The sequence below is a fragment of the Salminus brasiliensis genome, chromosome 2 (assembly GCF_030463535.1).
Source record: "Salminus brasiliensis chromosome 2, fSalBra1.hap2, whole genome shotgun sequence".
Lineage (NCBI taxonomy): Eukaryota > Metazoa > Chordata > Actinopteri > Characiformes > Bryconidae > Salminus > Salminus brasiliensis.
In genome coordinates this window covers 35,693,010-35,712,884 of record NC_132879.1, presented here as the reverse complement: position 1 = coordinate 35,712,884, position 19,875 = coordinate 35,693,010, and the positions used below count along the sequence as shown (strand labels likewise).

Below are 19,875 nucleotides of genomic sequence, written 5' to 3'. Positions count from 1 at the left end.
TCCATGCCAGTATTTAATGACCTTAGGTTTTGAGTAAGTTAGGAGGGTAAGATAGAGGTCATACACTTCGGTGCTATACAGAACCATGACAACCATATACAGAACCATTTGGATGCATAAATGGTTATTTGTCTGGGTAAAGTGTTCTTCTGTAGACCCTTTTTCATACGCAGAACCTCTTTTCAGTGCTGTATCAATTTTTTGTGTCGGCTCAACAGTTTTCTAAAGGCTGTATGGGACGGGGCTTGTTCCCTTGTTGCTCGCTATGGCCTGACCTAGGCAGAGTGGCTATACTTTTCTTTCTTTTTCCCCCCGTATGGTGGCCTGCGCTGAACTCCAGGGATCGCTCAGTGCGTGTGAAATAGTTTTGTACCCTTTCCCAGACTGTGTTTACTCTGTAACCAAATTCCTGACTTGCTCAGAACATTGCTTCTGTGTTTTGAAGATTTTCCTTTAACTCACAGGACTGAGGAATATGATGATGTTTTAAGGTTATTGGGATAAAATTCAAGACCCATAAGTAAATCCGAACATTTATGAATATCATCAGCTCCTAAAACACGCCGACCAGCTGTCTGTTTCATCACAAAGAGAGCATGATTAGTCCTGGTTGATTAGACTCATGGCAGCACAGTGTGTTACATGACTAATACAAGTAGTTGTGTAGTTCGTAGTAGTAGTAGCAGTGTTTACATGTGGCTTCACTGCTGCAGTTTCCATTTTCCAACTACACTATGCCCAGCTGTTTGTGGACACTCCTTCTAATAAATGCATTAAGCTACCTTAGGTTGCAACCATTGCTGACAGAGGTGTGCAAATGCACACACAAACACTAGACGCTTGTATTGTCTACTGACAATAGAGCCTAATGCCAGGCGTGGTAATATTTTATACTGTGGAGCAGTAGAACTGCATTCTCTGGAATGATGGATGGTGCTCCATCCAATACTTTTGGGATAAGTTGGGGAGTTGAGGATGAGGTGGGGTGGTCCAACAATCTGACCTCCAAACGCTCTTAACACTCGCTGAATGCAATCAGTGCTCCAAAGTCTAGTAGAAAGCCCTCTTCTCTGGGCAGTAGAGACAGTTACTCCAACAAAAGCAGGACCAACTCTTTATAATACCCTTGATTACACAAGAAACAACAAACAAGTAGGTGTCCCAATACTTTTGTCCACATGTGTTACTGTAACGTGTGATATATGAACACTGTTTGGGTGCGAGTAGTGTTGTACTAGTGTGTATTTGCATGTGTTTTAGACTCAGGGGGTTGAGGGTGTGTATTAGCAGACATCTGTTCCTTCTATATTAGCACTCTGTAGGCAGTTGTATTCTTCACCCTATAAAGACTGCTCTTTGCTACGAACTGACTCATCATTTGTCTTTTCTGTGGAAGTGTGTGTGTGTGTATGCATGTGTGTGCATGTGTGTGCGCGTGTGTAAAGGCTTCATTAGCACAGCATCTACACTGCTAACCGCACTCAGCTTCGCAAGGCCAAGATTGGCCTCTCCATTAAGGCCATAATTAATGCTGGGTACTTGTGTGTGTGTCGAGGGGGTGATGAGGGGGGGGGGGGTTGGGAGACAGAGAGAAAGGATTGTGCTTCAGTTAGCTTGAGCACTGTTTCAGCACTGTGCCTTTCTGCTTTGCTGGTAATCCAATGTGTATTCACGCTTCACCTGCAGCAGATCCTGTTTCAGAGTGGGTGGTGGTGTGTATGGGGGTCGCGGGCGCAAATGAATTGCTGGAGAAAGTGCAGCATTAACACCTATTTCTTTACCACACTAGCAGGTCTCTCTGTATGGCAGCTCTACCATCTGCATGGTTAAAGGTCAGCGGCCGCTTCCTCTGTTGCATACGAATCCCGCCGCCTCGCCCCGGGTTCCAAAGAACTCTGAATAATGAAAAAACTTGAAAGTGAAAGGTTAATGTGGGCTAGGCTAAATATTTAATATTGATCATATTTAAAGCTAATATTCTATCTATTCTTTTATATCTTATATCTAATATTTCTCATTTTGAGATTCCTGTCAGAATATTATAGATTATTTAACCCTTTTCTACAGATTTTCCCTTGTTTTCCATTATTTTTCCTATCAAAAGGAACCTGTTACATAGTTGAAGTTAGGTATCATGTCCATATAACTCCTTATATGGGCATGGAAACTATGGAATTATGGATATCGTGCCCATTGGCAAACTAAAATATTCCCAATCCAGAATTCAGTTTTTATATGACGAAGGCTTTCTACTAGATTTACGAATGTTGTCATAAGGCAGCTTTACAGAGATTGGGGTCTGAGCCTCTTTCTTAAGCAAGCCAATGGCAAAAGTGGCAAGGAAAAACCTCCTCCTCATTCTCCTCCTCGGATGGGTTATAGAAATAGGTTTACTCTGTATACATTTGTCTCTGGAAGTCCACTGTATCCTGTATCATGAAATCATGAATGAAACATGAATAATGCAAGCAGGCTAATTTTGTTGAGGTTGCCAGTCATTTGATGTTAATTAAGTGTGCAGTTAACTGTTAGCCAACTTGTATACCAACTTGTTAACCTCCTCATAATTCAGAGTATACAAATACATTCAGCAAGAGGATTTTTTTAAATAAAACAATTATTTAATAGTGTATTATAATCATTCTACTTCCTGATCATTCAGCTCCCAGTGAAGTCACTTAATGTATGATGTGTGTGTATAGTGGAACTGGCATCTTATGGTTTTGGTTGACCCCTGATGTGAAACAACTATTTTATAGTGTAGTGAAAAAGCTATAATTTAGGCTGTGACTGAAATGGATCCCTGCTCCCTCATTAGTGTTGTGCTATATAGGGAAACTATTTAGTTTACTATGTAGCTTTAGAAACACCAATGAATCCAGACACTTCCTAATCATCAACATGCATCAGCACCGGTCACGTAAACACACATCTATACATATACACACTTATGTATAAATCTTTATACACACACAAACTGAATTCTGAATGAAAGATAGTTAAAGCCTTGTGCTGCTTATGGAATTATATTTGAGCATTATGTTTCTTATGAACACAAGCCTCCTATATGGGAAGAACTACATGGGAAAATAACTGAAATTATGTTCATATGCGCAGGAATGTGCGGGAAACGGGTTCAGTGAAAGGATTGGCCCAATGGATTCGCATAATTTTGTTAGTATCGGGACCAATATCCGATCCTAGTATCAGACCGGTGCATTCCTAAAGTAAAGATGTGGCAAAAATGGGAAATAGTTCCATACTGCATTTAAGTAAAAGTTGCCTGAATAATGTCCACTAATTGCTGCCTGCTAAAACACAGTGGTAAAAACAAAGGATCGGAACTGGATCTGGCTTAAAATAGCTATAAAATACCCAATTAAAAATAATAAACAAATACACTAGGTTCAATTTCTATTGTACAGTTCTTGTCTGGTTTCAGGACTGCAACCTGGATGTGTACCTGACTGCGCTCTGCAGGCTGTTGCAGACCCTGAAGGGATCGTGGCTGCCTTGGTTTAAAAATAGGTAAAAGCAATAGGACTCCTCTGCAGCACTGAGACTGTACTGCAAGTTGAGCAGTTTCTAAACAAACAGAAGACAATCACAGCCTATGAATAAATAATAGAACAAATGGAGAAAAGCAGAGGTTTTGTCAGTGGATTGGTTGATGAATGAAGAAACATTTTGACCATGTTAATTAATACGTTAATCGTGGAAACAATCACTCTTCTGTCCCAGCTTTGTCTTCAGTCATGTCAAAAAAGACGGCGTCTCTGTCTGTGCCGAGTGCGATAACACACTCCTCAGTAGGCTTAGGGCACGCAGTTCACACGTGATTCATGTACCAATCACGTCATCACTGGAAGGAGTGCTGCACTGTGTGTGGAAGGGGTTGGCGATTTAGCATAAACAAATGCTTCTGGAGTTCAATAAATGCATCATCAAATATCAGCTTGAAGTATCTGTCAAATCTAAACATCTGTCCGAGGCCGGATATTTTTCCCAAGCAATTATCTGCGGATACCTTTATGATTCCCGAGTGATTTGTCTTGTGAGGGCGCACATATGTGACCTGTAACTTAGTAAACACACTACAAGGGTTTTATGCCGGCTCATTAGGCATACTTCAGTGCCTGATTAAGACAGCAAGCATTATACGATATAAGTAACTGAATAGCCGCCACTTACACAGCTCTATTTACCTTATTTTGCACAACAGCTAGGTGGGGTCGCACTGTATGATAATAAACATACATGATATGAGTAGTGTGATATCCTCACAGTATATGAAATCAGTCACAGTGATTGGAAGAAGAGGAGAATTTCGCTTGAACAACAGTGTTATGAACACACCACAAAAAAGATCAGAGTGCTGTGGGACGCCATGTAACTCCAATGCTTTCATAAGAAGAGGACCTGCGCCTATGGTCGAAGGTGCTACATTTAAAACATCCAACCAAACGTCCCTACGTCAACAACAAGCAACACCAGAACATCAGTTATGAAGCCTCACAAGCGTAAAATGACGTATGGACAGCAGACGTATGGACGTTTGGGTGGACGTTTTCAATGTAGTGCCTTCAACCATAGACACAGGTCCTCATTGCTTTTGGATACGGTGCTCCACAATAGTCTTTTTGTGTTGGAAAGCTAGCAAGATATGCTCTAAATAGCTGTGAATAACGTTATATACGGATAGCCTGTTGGCCTGTTGAGTTGGCAAAGCTAGCTACTTTATGATCAGTGTCTACAGTACTAGCCTTCTTCAGACTACACTTTGAATAAGATACAACCGTAAACCGTTACACAATAGTGGAAGAGCTCTTGAAAGTGGGTGTGGAGGAATAAGATGAATCTATTTTAAATAGATAAAAAGCTTTGTTGGATTATTAAAAATTCGACATATCTTCTATTCAGACGTTAAATTAATCAAAGACGTAGAACATTGGAAAGTAAGCAGCTGCCCCACTACACTGTTGGGGGTTAAAGATATGTCCTTTTTATTGTATTTATTGTGTGTATGGGGTTAAAGTTGCACTTGGCTGCTGAATATTTAAAGGAACTAGATAATGAAGGTGGCAAAGAAAGCATTTATTGAGTATTTTAATGCTTAATGGATAAATAGTAAGTTTGTGGCTTTCGTTGGGGTAGGAAATGCTCAGATGTAGTTTTAGAAGTGTTATTTTTCCTCAGAATAAACCACTCAGATTCTCATTTTATGGAGGCCTTAGGGGGAAAATATTATGAACTCTTGTGAGATTTTTATTGGGTTTGTTTTTTGTCAATGAGACAGCCCATTGCCTAGCCTTGCATAGATTTGAACTGTAACAAGCATATATCCAGAGTTTTCCTGGATAGTGTTGCAGTCCTGTAGTGTCCAGTCAGCATTGTATGCTGTTGGCTAGCCAAAGCTTAATTGGCCTGTTTAACAGCTCTGTTTTGGTTATTCCAGATTTTCTTTTCAATGAAGACCTAACAACAGTAATATGCATCATTATATTGCCTAGCACTTGTTTGTGTCTATAAGTCTGTTAGATGGAGTGGAGGCTGTCTGGGATTTATCAAAATAGTAGCTCTTATTTTAGTGTCTGTCTTCCCTTCTACCTCTTTCTAAGGATTTGTGTGTATGTGTGTGTGTGTATAAATAGAAGAGCTCCTCCAGTGCAGACTTTCTCTCCGCAGAAGTGTTTTTCTTGTACTTAATAAGAAAATCAGTCAGAGCGAGATCAGAGAGAGAGAGTCTCCAGATAGCACTTGTGCATGTTTCAGCAGAATTCACCTGAAGGAAGACGTACACCGCTCCTTCAACTTCCCGTCTCTTTCACTAGGCTTTTTTCTCCCCCCTTTCTCTAATCTGTGAGGAGAAGACGAGGCTTCGGAAGGCTCTTGTTCGACCCGCATGCTGTTTCCCTGCACTTATGCTTTTGTGGAACTTTTGGCCCTCTTTTTTTTAAGGGACCTGTATTCTAGATTGTTCTTTGTACCTTTATACCTTAATTAAAATGATCAGCATCTGTCAGATGTCTATATTTGACTGGTATTTCAGACTGATATTTTGATAATGTATTTTTTTTTTTTCCAGAAGAACAGAATGTTAAGGCAATGTTGAACTACTGCAGGTTTTTCATTGCATTAATAACTGTAGAAATCAATAGTGTTGCTGATGTGTACATGAGAAACATGGTCGTTATATGGGCGTTCATAGCTATAGGCCCATAATTTCCATATCGACATGTGTTCATGGATGTGACATCACAAGTTTGTGAGTTCTAGCTTAATGTGGATTGCACAGGAAATGCCCCATGCCCTTTCTGAGGGGAATATTAGGACATGGTTAGTGTGGCACAACGGATACCATGGAAGAGACTGGGGTTCGATTCCTGATCTGGGTGACTATGCTGCTGTCCTTGGGCAGGATTCTTAACACCACACTGGCACACTCTGGATAAGAGTGTCAGCTAAATGCTGTAAATGTAATAAAAATGGGTCATCTGGAAGAGAAAAGGAACTAGGTGAAGCTCTTGCTTTGGAAAATTGCAGATTTCTTTTCACACTGAAATTATAGGGATGTGGGAGTCTCTTCATTAGTGAGTTTCACTTGTCTATTTTTGTACTGAGAGAGTGAGGGACGCAGCTACCTCTCAGACATAGAAATGTGTCTGACTGTGAGATAAAGGCGAGTCTGGAGGATGTGTTTGAGTGCTGCTGTTCAGTCTATAAGTGCTGATATACAATAACATACAGAGTTTCAAGGTCATGTTACACCCGGAGACAAATAGACGTATTCAGACTTGCAAGCTTAGATACAAACAGATGCATTACTTTTTGTTCACTCAACATCTATGCATATGAATTTAGCCTGATAGAAAACATCTGGAAAAAAATAAAACTGATGGAAACAAGATTTAATTGATTATGGAGAAGAAAAGGATGAGATTTTGATTTGAAGCATCATCTGTCAAACATGGTGGAGGCACTGCATATATTGCTGCCAATGGAACTGTCTTGTTTATTGAAGATATGACTGCTGGAAGTGCTGTTGAAGTGTATAGAGCTATGCCTTCTGCTCAGTTTCATTTAAATGCGGCAAAACTGATAGGATGGTGCTTTGCAGTACCGATGGATGGTGATCCAAAACATCCTGAACAATCCATATGAGCAGCTTTTTGCTTACTGAGGACAAAACTAAAGACATGGAGCGGAAGAGGGGAGTGACTGTATTTAGGATTAGGGATTTTTACATGGGTAAACATTTTTAATTGTTTCCTACTTAATTGTTTATCTATTTTTCATAATTATAATAATAACAACATCTGCAGTGTCTGCGTTTTCACTGTGTGCCAACTAACTGTCTTTTCCCTAGACATGTAAACTGTAAGAGCGTGGCTACTAAATGAGCTGCTAACAACACACCACTAACACCACTTCTGGTTTAAACCAGCATTTAACAGCACATTCAGAAAGAGGGCAAAGAGGGCAGTGATATGAAATCAGAGGCTGCATCGCAGATGGCTCTGTGCTCCCTATGTAGTGCACTATGACATTAAATAATGGCCTCTGCACCATTGTGTTTGCTTTTGTGCACATACCAACAATAACGTGATTTCAATGCAGCATTTTAAAGCATAACCGTTGCACTCTAAGCAAAAGGGTTCTGTAAGGTTTCTTTCACTCATAATGAGATCATACAATAACTCTACACAGTTGTGGTGAGCAGGAAAACGCCTCAGAATTCAAATGTTGAACCTTTAAGGCCAGCGGGCTACAACAGCAGAAGCTCACGTCGGGTTGCACTTCTGTCAGCCAGGAACAGAAAGCTGAGTACAGTGTTCTGCAGTGTTTTTCAGTGGTAGTTACTAGACCTGAAACCAAGAGAACACCTCAGGGATGTGCTAGAACGGCAGATTTGCAGCATAAAAGTGCTCCTGAAAAATCTGCAGGAGCAGCGTGACACAATCATGTCAACCGAAATCAGGATGTCAAAGGAATGTTCTCAACATCTTGTGAAATCCATGCCATGAAGAATTTTGAGGCTGTTTCGAGAGCAAAAGGAGGCAGCTGCGAAATATTTCCCACCAATCTGAAGATCTTTTTAACCAGGCAAAGAACATTTTACGCATCCGAATGTTGTCTTGGTCTTATGCAGCACTATTCCTTTAATAAGGAACCCTTAAAGGAGTATAGTGGAAGATCCATCAAACTGGATCAGAAGACAAATGCTGATTAGCAAAGCGACATAAAGGGTAAGGGATTCAAGAGGAGTTTGGGGGGTGGTCTGTCTCATAAAATGAAGGTATAACATAACTCCACATATAGACAGTAATACATAAACAGCAGTACAGCGAGCTTTTACCCATTTAGTGATTGAGAATTGAGTGTATACTTCATTGAATAGCATCATAAACAATATTTACAATATACAACCTAGAATGTCACATAACGCACGTCTTTAAAATGAAATACTGTTACTGTAGTAACCACTGGCAGGCATCTTGTGCTTAGCTCAGTGGTTAGAGCGCTGGTTGGTTGTGGGTTTGATATATCTGGGTTCGCCAAGCTGCCACTGTTGGGTGCCCCACAGCGGAGGCGAAGTTTGTTCGACACATGGTTGGACTGAGAAGCAGGGTACTTAAAACGTAAGAGGATCACGAGGAGGAGTTAGGGCTGTGGGCCCTTACGTTACGACGTAACTCCACATGTAGACAGGACCAGCAATACAGCCAGCTTTTACCTGTTAACCGAGTATTGAGTGTATATCATAAACACTCCGAATTGATGCAGTTTTTATACCCCTTGTATGTTTGGGAGGGCTGGCCTGTGATCTTAGCCTAAAATGGCCTCATCCATCTTTGTGTAGATAGGACATGATGTTAGAAAGAGTGGATAAGGCATTATCTGTGTACGTGTGCAGTGGTTTGTAATAGGCTTCTTTAATTACTTCAACCTCAGTGCGCTAAACATTACAGAGCACCAGCATGGGGCATGACTTATACGTCCAACAAAATCAATGCTTGTGACCCTCTGAGCAGAGTGTTTGTGTGTGTGCGGGGTGGGTATAATAGCTTTAGGGGATGCACACAATAATGGAACATGAATATCGCAGCCATGTGAGAAGCTAGGCTACTTCTTTTTTCCACCAAGCAGCTCCAGCCTATCTTGAAATGCTGTTTTCGTTGTTTGAACAGTTACTGCAGAGTTAGCTGGACCGTGTTTCTAAAGGAACACTCTCATTGATGAACAGTTCTGGGAAGGTGGTGCGGGCCGTCTTTTGGCTTTCTTCATATAAACAGGGCTACAGACAGGCATGTAATGAGATCTCATTGGACTGCATGCCTTTCTTCCATCCCTTTGATGCCCAGATTTTCTGCTCACGACACAAACTTATTCATTTCTGTATTGACTTTGTGTGCCGTCCATCTCTGAGCTACAGCTTTATCTGCAGCGGGACACGTTCTTGTCGATGTACTTGTCTCTGGCTCGGCTCTGAAATCTTTTTTTTTTTCCTGGCTTGGAAAGTGCCTGCATCACCTTTGGCACCTATCACACTGGCACAGTGTTGCTGTTTATGTGACCGACACACTGCAGCTTGATTCGGACCTCTGCTTAAACTACCTTCATTTTTGCTATTTTTTTTTTTTGCTTTTTGACATATTATGAATCTGGCAGTTCTTTACATCACGTCAATGTTTCATGAAGAATGGACCAATTGAAATGCTCTAAAATGACCTGGATTCAAATCATTTTACATTGATGTCCATTGAATGCTAAGAAGGTCTCAATTTGGAGATACAATGTTTTGCATGTTTTCATTTAAGACTCAAGGCTTCCGCACATTATTGTCGATGCACTCTATTTGCACTCTGGTTTCACTACACTGTCCCACTTACTTGATGTTTGTACAGCTGTTTGAGGGGGTTATTGTTCTAATCACCTTCCCAGCTGATGGTTCAGATGGTGGTGCCATTTCTTTACACTCAGCGTGTTAGTTAGTCCATTGCTTCTCAACCATGGTACTGGAGGCACCCTGCCCTGCACATTTTAGTGGGCTCCCTGCATTTAAACACACCTCCTGCAACTCTGAGAGGACTTGTTAATGAGCTGGTTAGTTGAATCAGGTGTGTTGGGAGCAGGAAAAGCACCAAAATGCGCTTGGCAGGGTGCCTCCTGGACCAGGGCTTAGAAACATTGGGCTAGACTACCATGGGTTGACCGCCTGGCTCCCAAAAAAAATAGGGAAATCAAATAAGTGATACTAATTAAATGATGATTGCAGTATAAAATGGCATCAGATAAGTCTTTTTCCCAAAGACTTCAAGACAAAGAAATCTCCAACGTATATGAAGTGTAAAAAAGTGCTATATGCGTAAATGAAACCTAGTGTTTTTTTTATATTTCCGCATAGTTGCATACCAAGGATGACAGGTTTAGATAGCAGTGGCTTTTAAAAAAGCCCCAGGGAATCTAAATTCAAGTATTTTAGCTCTTGTGGGCAATCCGTGTATAAGCCTTAACACATCCTAAGTATGTGTTAACAATAATGTTCCTGTATGACTAATAAATGACTAATATATTGTGCTATATTTCTCTCCTGTCAGTGTAAACACTCAAATCTTAGATAATGCTTGTGTAAGCAGTGCCTTCACCATTCATTTCTGATCTGTTAGAATCTGTTTATTCATTCTCAGAGTGTGTACATTTATTCCCAGTCTGTTTATTCATTCACCCATTCATCTGGACATGCCTGTTTCTAGTAATGCCTACAACCCCACCTGCATGTGTAGCGCCTGTTTCACTCATTTCTCCCTACTTTGCTTGCACTTTGCAGCAGACTGGGAGCCTTTGACAGAGGAATGTCAGTCAGAGAGGTTCTTTTATCATGTTTTATCATTTTATTTCTTTTTTATCTTTGCTGAATGTTTAATTTAACAGTTCAGTGTAGTACCAGTCGGCGCCTGGTTCTCCTGAGTATACATTTCCGCAGTAGTTGTATAAAGTTTCAGATACTATGGTCTGTTGTCGTGTTCCACTGCAGACTCTTTTATTTACCTTCTGAGAACGTCCACACGGCTGCCGACCGGCTGGGTATAATCCCCATTAATTGTGCCTTGAGGACACCAGATGGCGCTCTGAACACTGTGGTTAAAACAAAGACTCGAAACAGGATTAGGGTTAAACTAGCCGATTCCCGATCCATTGAAATATGATTTGAACGGACCTCGACCCCCACCCACTGGATCATTCCTAATATAATATTAGTATACAGTAGGGCTGGGCCATATGCCTATATTTTATTGTATAGTGTTACATTTTGTTATCATGGTACACAATCTGATTTTATGAGTGTATGGTGAATATCATCGATACTGTGATATTGTGATATAAACTTTTTCCATATCGCTCAGCTCTAGTATATAGTAAATTCTGATAGAGGACAGCGTTCATAGCAAGGAAATAACCACACTCCATTAGCCAGAGCTTAAATAAGAACAGGCAGATGAATGTGACTGTAGGAACTATGAATTGTGTACAATTGTACAAATCTGTGTATGCCTGCTTCTTGCCTGAGGCCCAGCTGTTGCTGTTGTCAGATTCCTCTCACACACATTCAACACAGCATTATGTGGTTCACAAGCTGTATTTACTGCACCCTCCTGTCTCTTTGACTTACTGTGGTGGGTGTTAAGTGTGTGTGGAATTTGGGAAGACAGCATGTCTCTAGCAGACTTCAGTATTCAAGGTCGTAGCACTTTGTCACGCCAGTGTTTTTCAGTTGTTTTTTTCAGAAATGAATGGAGCTATGAAATGACTGAAGTTTGGACTGGGGGACATGCCTGAAGCCCCTCCTCGTCCCAATCTAAAAGCCTACAAATACCCTTTATGACCCATGACAAAGTGGCTCCATGTATGAAAGGGGCGGCCGGCCTTCTAGCTTGAACTCCAGCCCAAAGTTCCCAGAGCCCCCCCTGTCATCTATTCTTCCCTCACACACACCATAACCACATGCTTGTGTTAATTAGGTAGTTACAATCAGGCACAGGGGTATTTGCAGCACATGCAATATTTATGGAGCTTTTAGTGTCAGTACAGAGAGACTAAGAGGCTCATACAGTCCTCCACTGCTCAATGCTTACTGCATACTCCATAGTGTGTGTGTGCTGTGTGTTTTGAATGAGCTTCGATCACATCTGGCTCCACGTGGAATCCTTCATTTGCGTGCGAGTGCATCTGCGAATGGCGAGAGAGATGTATGCACCAGCAAAGATGAAGTGACAGGAATCAACCACAGGCATCTTCAGCATCTGTCACCACCTGCCTATTTCCCTACAGCCTCCACACCGCAGACTGACATGCGGACGGACTGACGCAGTAAGCCAAACACACACAGTCAGACTGCCTCTGACGCTGTGCGATTGACAGCGTTCTTCCGGTTGATTTCTGAAGACAGAAGTGAAGCGAATCTGCACTTACTGTCTTTGTTCATTCTCATATATGCTCTCTCTCTCTCTCTCACTCTCTCTCTCTCTTTTTTACCCCGGTCCAGTTAGGGAGGCTGGCAGGCCATGGTGGTTTTTATGGGAGAGCTATTTTGATGGAGTAGATATACAGTGGTAAGCCAAAACAGTCGAGTTGTGTTTTTTCAGTACTTTCTTGTAAGGTGAATTGCAGCCAGCTGTGTGTGTGTGTGTGTGTGTGTGTGTGTGTGATGGTGTGTGTATGTGTGTGTGTGCAAAAAAATGAACAACGCTCAGCTCTGTCAGTGTTTACTATGTCATGGTAAAGCAGCTGGCTTTCTCAGTAAGCCTTTATATCACCGTAACTTAAAATGTTAATGCGCTCCCATTGTTTTACACCTTATATATAAGCGTGAATGATGTGTTGTGAACCGTGTGACCCTAACGTCTCTCAGAGTTGCAGCAGAAACAGCTGGGATTGGTCAGCATGCTTGCATTACACACAATGGGAGTTTCAGTGATTGTTCGGAGCACTTGGATTTTGTGGTGTATGACAGAAACCAGTGCTGCAATAATGATTTGAAGCTGTACTTTAGTATATATATACAGTGATGAGCATTATGACCAATACATTATGACCACCGGCCTAATATACTGTTGGTAGGGCTGCCACGATTTGTCGCAAGGCCACCTTTTGCACCTTTTGACTTCCAGCCACAGATGACTGTGGCATCACCAGTGCTCGAACCTGGCGATCTCTCAGTGATAGTGCTACTCCTACATAGCCGTGCCATTCAGGAGCCCTGATTTTAAAGGGTTCTATGTAGAACCTTCAGACTAGCACTCAGTATTAAAAATCTGGGTACTAGCATGAACCAATTGAGGATATGTTTATTACAACAGCCCTGAATGATGTGTATTATTCCAAACTCTAATCCATGCCTAAATGTTGAGAATGTGTGTGAGTGAACATGAGAGTGAAGGAGTGTGTCTCTGTGTGACTGTATCTATGCACGTCAACATGTATTGAAGTGTGTGTGTGTGTATCCATATGTGTGTGATGGATTAGGCTGCAGTGTTGACAGCAGTAGTCGTCTCGGCGCATGGAAGAGAATGAGGTCTTTACACAGCACACACACAGCTGCTGTCATCCCAAACATCCCTGCTGTCAGCACCCCGCCCACACACACACACACACACAGGTGTGAGATGCTTCCTCATGTACTTTACGCATGCATCTGTGTGTGTTGGTGTGTGTTGATATACCGGTGCGCAGATAAACATTGTCAGTGCTGTCTGGTTTTAGCTGCTATTGTGTGTTTACAGAAGAAGTGAAGAAGCACGTTTGTGGAGGGCCAGCGCTCCTTAGCAGAGCCATATATAGTCAGAACTCTGATGCTGTAGTGTGTGTGTGTGTCTTCACCAGAGTAACATTCACTAGGGACTCTCACTCCTATAAATACAGCCACAACACCGAACAGAGACGGGGAAGGACATCAGCCCAATAAACACACACACACACACACACAGCAGCAGCAGCATCTGCGCCAACGTCATAACAGGAGTGATTATTAAACTTATGCAGCTTATCTGCACAGCACAATTCATCCATGTCACTTTTATTCCTGACTGCTCCGAGTGCTTTCTGCAGCTGATGGAGTGCTCATTAAACTGTGCTAAATCTCTCTCTCTCTCTCTCTCTCTCTCTCTCTCCTTCTCCCTCTCCTTCTCCCTCTGTATATCCCACCTCTTCCTCTATCTTTCTCTCTCTCTTTGTATCTCTTTTACCTCTTCATCTCCCTCTCCTTCTCCCTCTGTATATCCCACCTCTTCCTCTATCTTTCTCTCTCTCTTTGTATCTCTTTTACCTCTTCATCTCCCTCTCTCTCTCTCTCTCTCTCTCTCTCTCTGTCTCTGTCTCTCTCTCACTCCTTCTCCCTCTGTTTATCCCACCTCTTCCTCTGTCTTTCTCTTTCTCTCTTTGTATCTCTCTCTTTCTCTCTGTTTTTCTTTGTTTACCTCTTCATCTCTCTCTCTCTCTCTCTCTCTCTCTCTCTCTCTCTCTCTCTTTTCCTATCTTTCTCTCACTCTCTATCTTGTTCTATCATCTTGCTCTTTTTCTCTCTCTGTATTTCTCTCTGTATTTCTCTCTCTCTCTCTCTCTCTCTCTCTCTCTCTCTCTCTCTCTCTCTCTCTCTCTCCTTCTCTCTTTTTAATTAAAATTACTCAAAAGGTGATCTACAGCGGAGGATAATCCACTAACTATCCCCCTTTGTTGATGATCGCTGTGGGTTTTGTAGGTGGCACAAAGCACGTGGGAGCACGTGTTTGCTGGGTGCATGGGCCCGGGACCCCCTGTTGAGGGTTCTGTGTGTAAAAGGTGGGGCTATCCTTCTCAATGGACACGTTCATACTGGGCCCACGCTACGCCTGCTCTCAGCGCGCCACTGGTTGGCAGTTCACACCTCAACGTGCAAGCTGCTGAATGATGTGCTGAAGTTCCAGACTGTGTGGTGTGTGGTGGTAATGCTTCGCACAGTGGTCGATGATGAGCTGACTCTATGAATCTTTGTGTGTAAAGGTTTGAACTCTCAGTAAAACCATGGGTGACAGAAGCAGCTGTGAGTGTGTGGACACGGCTGTAGCGTGTGTGTGGATTTAGACTAGATTTAGACAAGTTTCTGTAGCTTGTGCTGCTGTGTGCTGATCCTCCTTTGGGCCTGAATATCGGCGGTGTACTGAAGATACGGACGACTCATTCCTTTCATACACTTTATAGATCACTGATCAATATTTTGGGCCAGCTTCTCAGGCACCTTATGTGGTCAGTACCCCCTCTCCACCCCTCCCCACACACACATATAAATATATTTATTCAGGTCTAGGGATCTCAGATCTCACTCTATCTAATGAAGAGCAGTGGGGCTTCCCCAGCTGAACGAGTGGGTCAATCCTAAATCTGACATTCGTGAGTTTTACCTCCTCGGATCAACCCTGAAATTGCTCCCTCTCACACACACACACACACACACACACACACACACACAGAAATTCATAGGTGTGAATTCGGTGGTAGGATTGTAAAGAGGCATTCAGAGCGTGATTGCTGAGCCTTTTTCTCATCTTTCTTTAATAGAAGCTATATCAGGGCAAAGACTGACACTAGCACACATACACACACACTCCCTCTCACACAGACATGCAGTCAAAGGCTGAACTTCTACAGTAGTGAGCACACACAGAGAGAGCAGTAGGCAACCCAGAACCCTGTCATCAATTGCCTGGAGCTCTAACCACTGAGCCACCACTGCCCCAAAGAAATTGACATCTCGCCCAAACAGGGACTTGAACCCTGGACCCTCAGATTAAAAGTCTGATGCTCTACCGACTGAGCTATTTGGGCCCTAATTCATTGTCCTGGGTATTGAACCAGTGATCCTCCGATCATAGTGCTAGCGCCTTAGTATGCTGGACCACTCGGGTTATGTATAACTTGGCTGAATCTTATTTAGGACACATGAGAAGAACCAGGTAAAGAAGTCAGCCGGCAGGTAGATGCTTGTAAAAGATGCACTGCAGAAAGTAGTTATGTGGTCATGAATAATACATTGCCTGATTCCCGAGACGTTGGTTTACCATGGTTTTGAGAAGGTTTGGGCCACTAGTGTCAAACACTAAACATCTTATCTTGGCTTACTGACTACATTTGGGGTAAAAAGAAAACTGTAAATCAGTTGTTGCACTGAACTATTCCCCAAAAGCCCTGATGTGGTCTTGATTTGGGTAATTTGGGTTTGAGTTGTGGGGAGGTCAGCGTTTGCCGCAGGGGAACGATGGTCAGTGGCAGCATGAAGACTTCAGCATGAATCAGCTCACAAACACAGACTATTTAAAACTCTCCTCTACCCCAGCCAGAGCAGTAACCTCTTACACAGACTCCCTCTCATGTACAAACAAACACACACACACACACATTTTACTAACACACAGTGTTTGTATTGCACAGCTGTCATGAAATCCCTGCCCAGACTCCGCCCACAGCTGGTGTTTATCAATGACGCCTATGTCTCATTAGTTCAAGCTCTTTAAGCTCTGTTTTTGATTAGATTAAGCTGAATTACACTGGACACCAACCATCAAAAGTTTAGAATCACTTGTAATATGAATCATTTTGGTTATTTTACAGTACCTTTTCTACAGTATTCTTTTCTATGAATAATATAGCTACACAGTTTGGGTATGATGTGCTGCTAATTAATACTGAAGTAAAATTACTGACAGTTTTCACAGTTTATGTAATGAGACATTCTGAACTGATATTTTAGCACATTTACATAGTAATATATATATATATATATATATATATATATATATATATATATATATACATATATATATATATATATATATATATACATATTTTAGTCTACTTGCAGCTAACCTTAGACCACAGTTTTCAGGAGGACTGATAGTAATAGCAATAGATCCGTTTCTAATCAGCCGTAATCAAAAGTAAAAACATGGTGGGCGTGTATTTGCACACGTGGTTTTGTGTCATGGAAAAAAGACAAAGAGTAAAAACAACAGTCTGGATGAAAAGCAGCTGAAGCGCAGTCAAAGAACTAGAACCACAGACATAACATTGTGTTTTTCGTGGAACATATGTTTATGAATGTGCCACTGTAAAATGGATAACGTCCGCAGAAGGATACCAGATGGCGCTCTGCTTTAACACAGCGGTAAAAACAAAGGATCTGAACTGGATCACCCTCTAAATATGCCTGGATTGGCCCTGTTCCTTTTCCACTGGATTGGACCGAAACATCTGTAATATTAACACTTAGCACAATATAGATTTAAATATCATTGTTATCATTAGAACCTAAGAAATGCTTTCTAATTTCAAATTTCATTTACAGTAAAGTATAGATAGTGATATTTAATTGGATTTTATCTTTTAGACACACTTTTATGGTGTCTAAAAATGAGGCAGGCAATAAATTGGATATTTCTATATTTTGTTAATATCTTTGCAATAATAGAGCACAGAAATATATTCAATCAGCTCAATGCCATCGTACATGACCTACATCCAGTTTCACTAGGCCGTGAAGACGGGTCGAGATTCTCAGCCGCACTGCCTCTCGTTGTGTCTGCTATCTGCCTTTTATCTTTAATTGGTGGGTTTGTGCGTCCGTCTACGGGTTTGTGTGAAACTGACCAATGGACACTCAAACTTGTCTTCTGCCTCTTGCCATTTATGTATGCTTTTATTAATAGATTCCGGTGAACCCATTTCAAGCACCAAACCAAACCAAAGTTTGTCCACATGAGTAGGCAATAGGAAGAATTTCTCAAATCGGACTTCAGTTGTTCAGGTTTAGGATCAGATCCCTGATGATGCCACAGTCATACGCGGCTAAAACCCAAGAAAGCAGTTGGCCTCACTGCTCTCTAGATGGGCAAGATGGCCCCTCTTTTCTCCCATTATTCAACATGATACATAATACTAGCCAACATGGACGTCTGTTAGCTGACATTAACAGAACTGGCAATTAGTGCTCTACTTCAAGCACATTCTGCTGTCCAATGACATTGCATTAATGGCAGGAGGAAGCACATGCTAGCCCTCACCCTCCAAGCACTGGTAGCGTCATGTGATGGAGGATTCGTAATAACCATTGTACAAAGAGATTTTGACATGTGTCAAAATATCTTAAAAATATGATGATCTAGAAGTTTTGCCATGTTGCCCCATCCTAATTTCTTCTGAATAGTGATTCCAAGCTTATAAGAGGTTTCTCTCATACTTCTCGTTTCTGCTACTGGGTTTGTTTTCTGCTCCTCCTGTTTTGCTAGATCGCTCTGTATATTATGGACCTGTCTGGACACAGCATCTAAGGGGCCTCTACCTTTTGTATAATTGCATCACATATAGTCTTATGTTATGAAAAAGAGCCAATCAATAGAATTACTCCACCAGTATGTCCAACCACCACCCCCCTGTTACAATAGCACTGATGTTTACAACCTGGCTACAGTTATTCACTATAGCCTGTGAGTGGCTCTCCAGTGCCTGGTAGTCATGTGTTAATTCTGACCCAGGTCACATTAGCGTGATTAATGTCCTTCACATGAGAGCATGCTCAGCTCCTCAGGCATCCGGAGGAGCACAGATCAGTAGCTGGAGAGCAGCGTCAGGAGCAGTGAGTCAGCATCAGTTGCGGGATCTCCATCTGCTGTGGATCAGTTTCCTTCTCGTGCTCCTGCTCCTGCAGGCGACTCAGGCGGCGTCTGAACTCTGACTGCACGGCCTCATTTGCAGGATAATAAGAACCATGGGGATGTAAAGGTGATTTAGTGGTTTCCAAGCAACATTCTTTTAAAGCGCTTTAGCTAATCGAGTGTGCTTTGCACTTATTAATGCATTTTGTAGCATGGGGAGTAAAGTTCATGCAGGTCTCTTTAAACAAAATCCTCACATCTCCAAAAAGGCAACTTCACAGGAGAAGGAAGTAACGTAACTTTCAATGGAAGTCAATGTAAAATAGTTTTGGAGCGTTTCTATCGGTCCATTCTTCACAACATTTTAAGACTCACATTCACATTCTTTTCAAAATGGAGATACAAGGTTTTTGCAGGACAAAGACAAAATGATTTTGACACTCAAGAAATACAGCAAAAGGTCGAACCACAGGTTTTCTCTTAGGCGAGATGTAGGTGATCAGCCATATCTAAGGATGGTCCACTAAATTATAATGATTGATAATTTTAAGCTCAGTCCGGTTCTTTGCTTTTACCACTACACTGCTTACTCACAACCTGCAGCAGCGAGGAGTGTTTTCAGAAGCTAACAGAGCGGTTTAGATTTAAACAGCCTCTGCAGTCAGGACTTTGAGCCTTAAGCCACCAGCAAGGTCAAGTCAAGTCAGATTTATTTGTATAGTGCTTTTTACAATTATTGTTGTCACAAAGCAGTTTTACTTAATTAGTAATTAGTAAAAGACAGAACAAAAATAAATAAAAGAAAGAAAGCGTAAGAAGACAGGAAGGATCCAAGACCTCCAGTGAGCAAGCCAACGATGACAGTGGCAAGGAAAAACTCCCTCAGAGCTGGAGAAAGAAACCGTGAGAGGAACCAAGACTAACAAGGGGGACCCGACCCATCCTCCTCTGATCAGAACTATTTATAAATTATTGATAAAAATTACCAAACCATCTATATTATATATATTATATCTATTATATATAATAATGGTCATTAGACAGGCAGCAGTGGTAGGAGGGTGTGCAGCTGGTCTGGCATGGGTGGTGGTGGGGGCGGAGCCTGCTAGTTGTACTGGTAGGTGGCAGCTGGTCTGATGCAGGTAGAGGGGACCTCAGCGGGCAATCTTCCAGCAGGTCGGGCCGGGTGACCATT

At 41.9% G+C, this 19,875-nt stretch overlaps 1 protein-coding gene and 1 non-coding gene across 8 annotated transcripts in view; one reads left to right on the top strand and one right to left on the bottom strand.

Moving 5' to 3' along the window:
- The window catches only part of anks1b (ankyrin repeat and sterile alpha motif domain containing 1B), a 261,246-nt gene that overhangs the window by 37,385 nt on the left and 203,986 nt on the right, over positions 1–19,875 (top strand). The window lies entirely within an intron of this gene.
- trnak-uuu (transfer RNA lysine (anticodon UUU)) lies at positions 15,786–15,858 on the bottom strand. The gene has a single exon. It is a non-coding gene; the product is annotated as a tRNA-Lys (tRNA).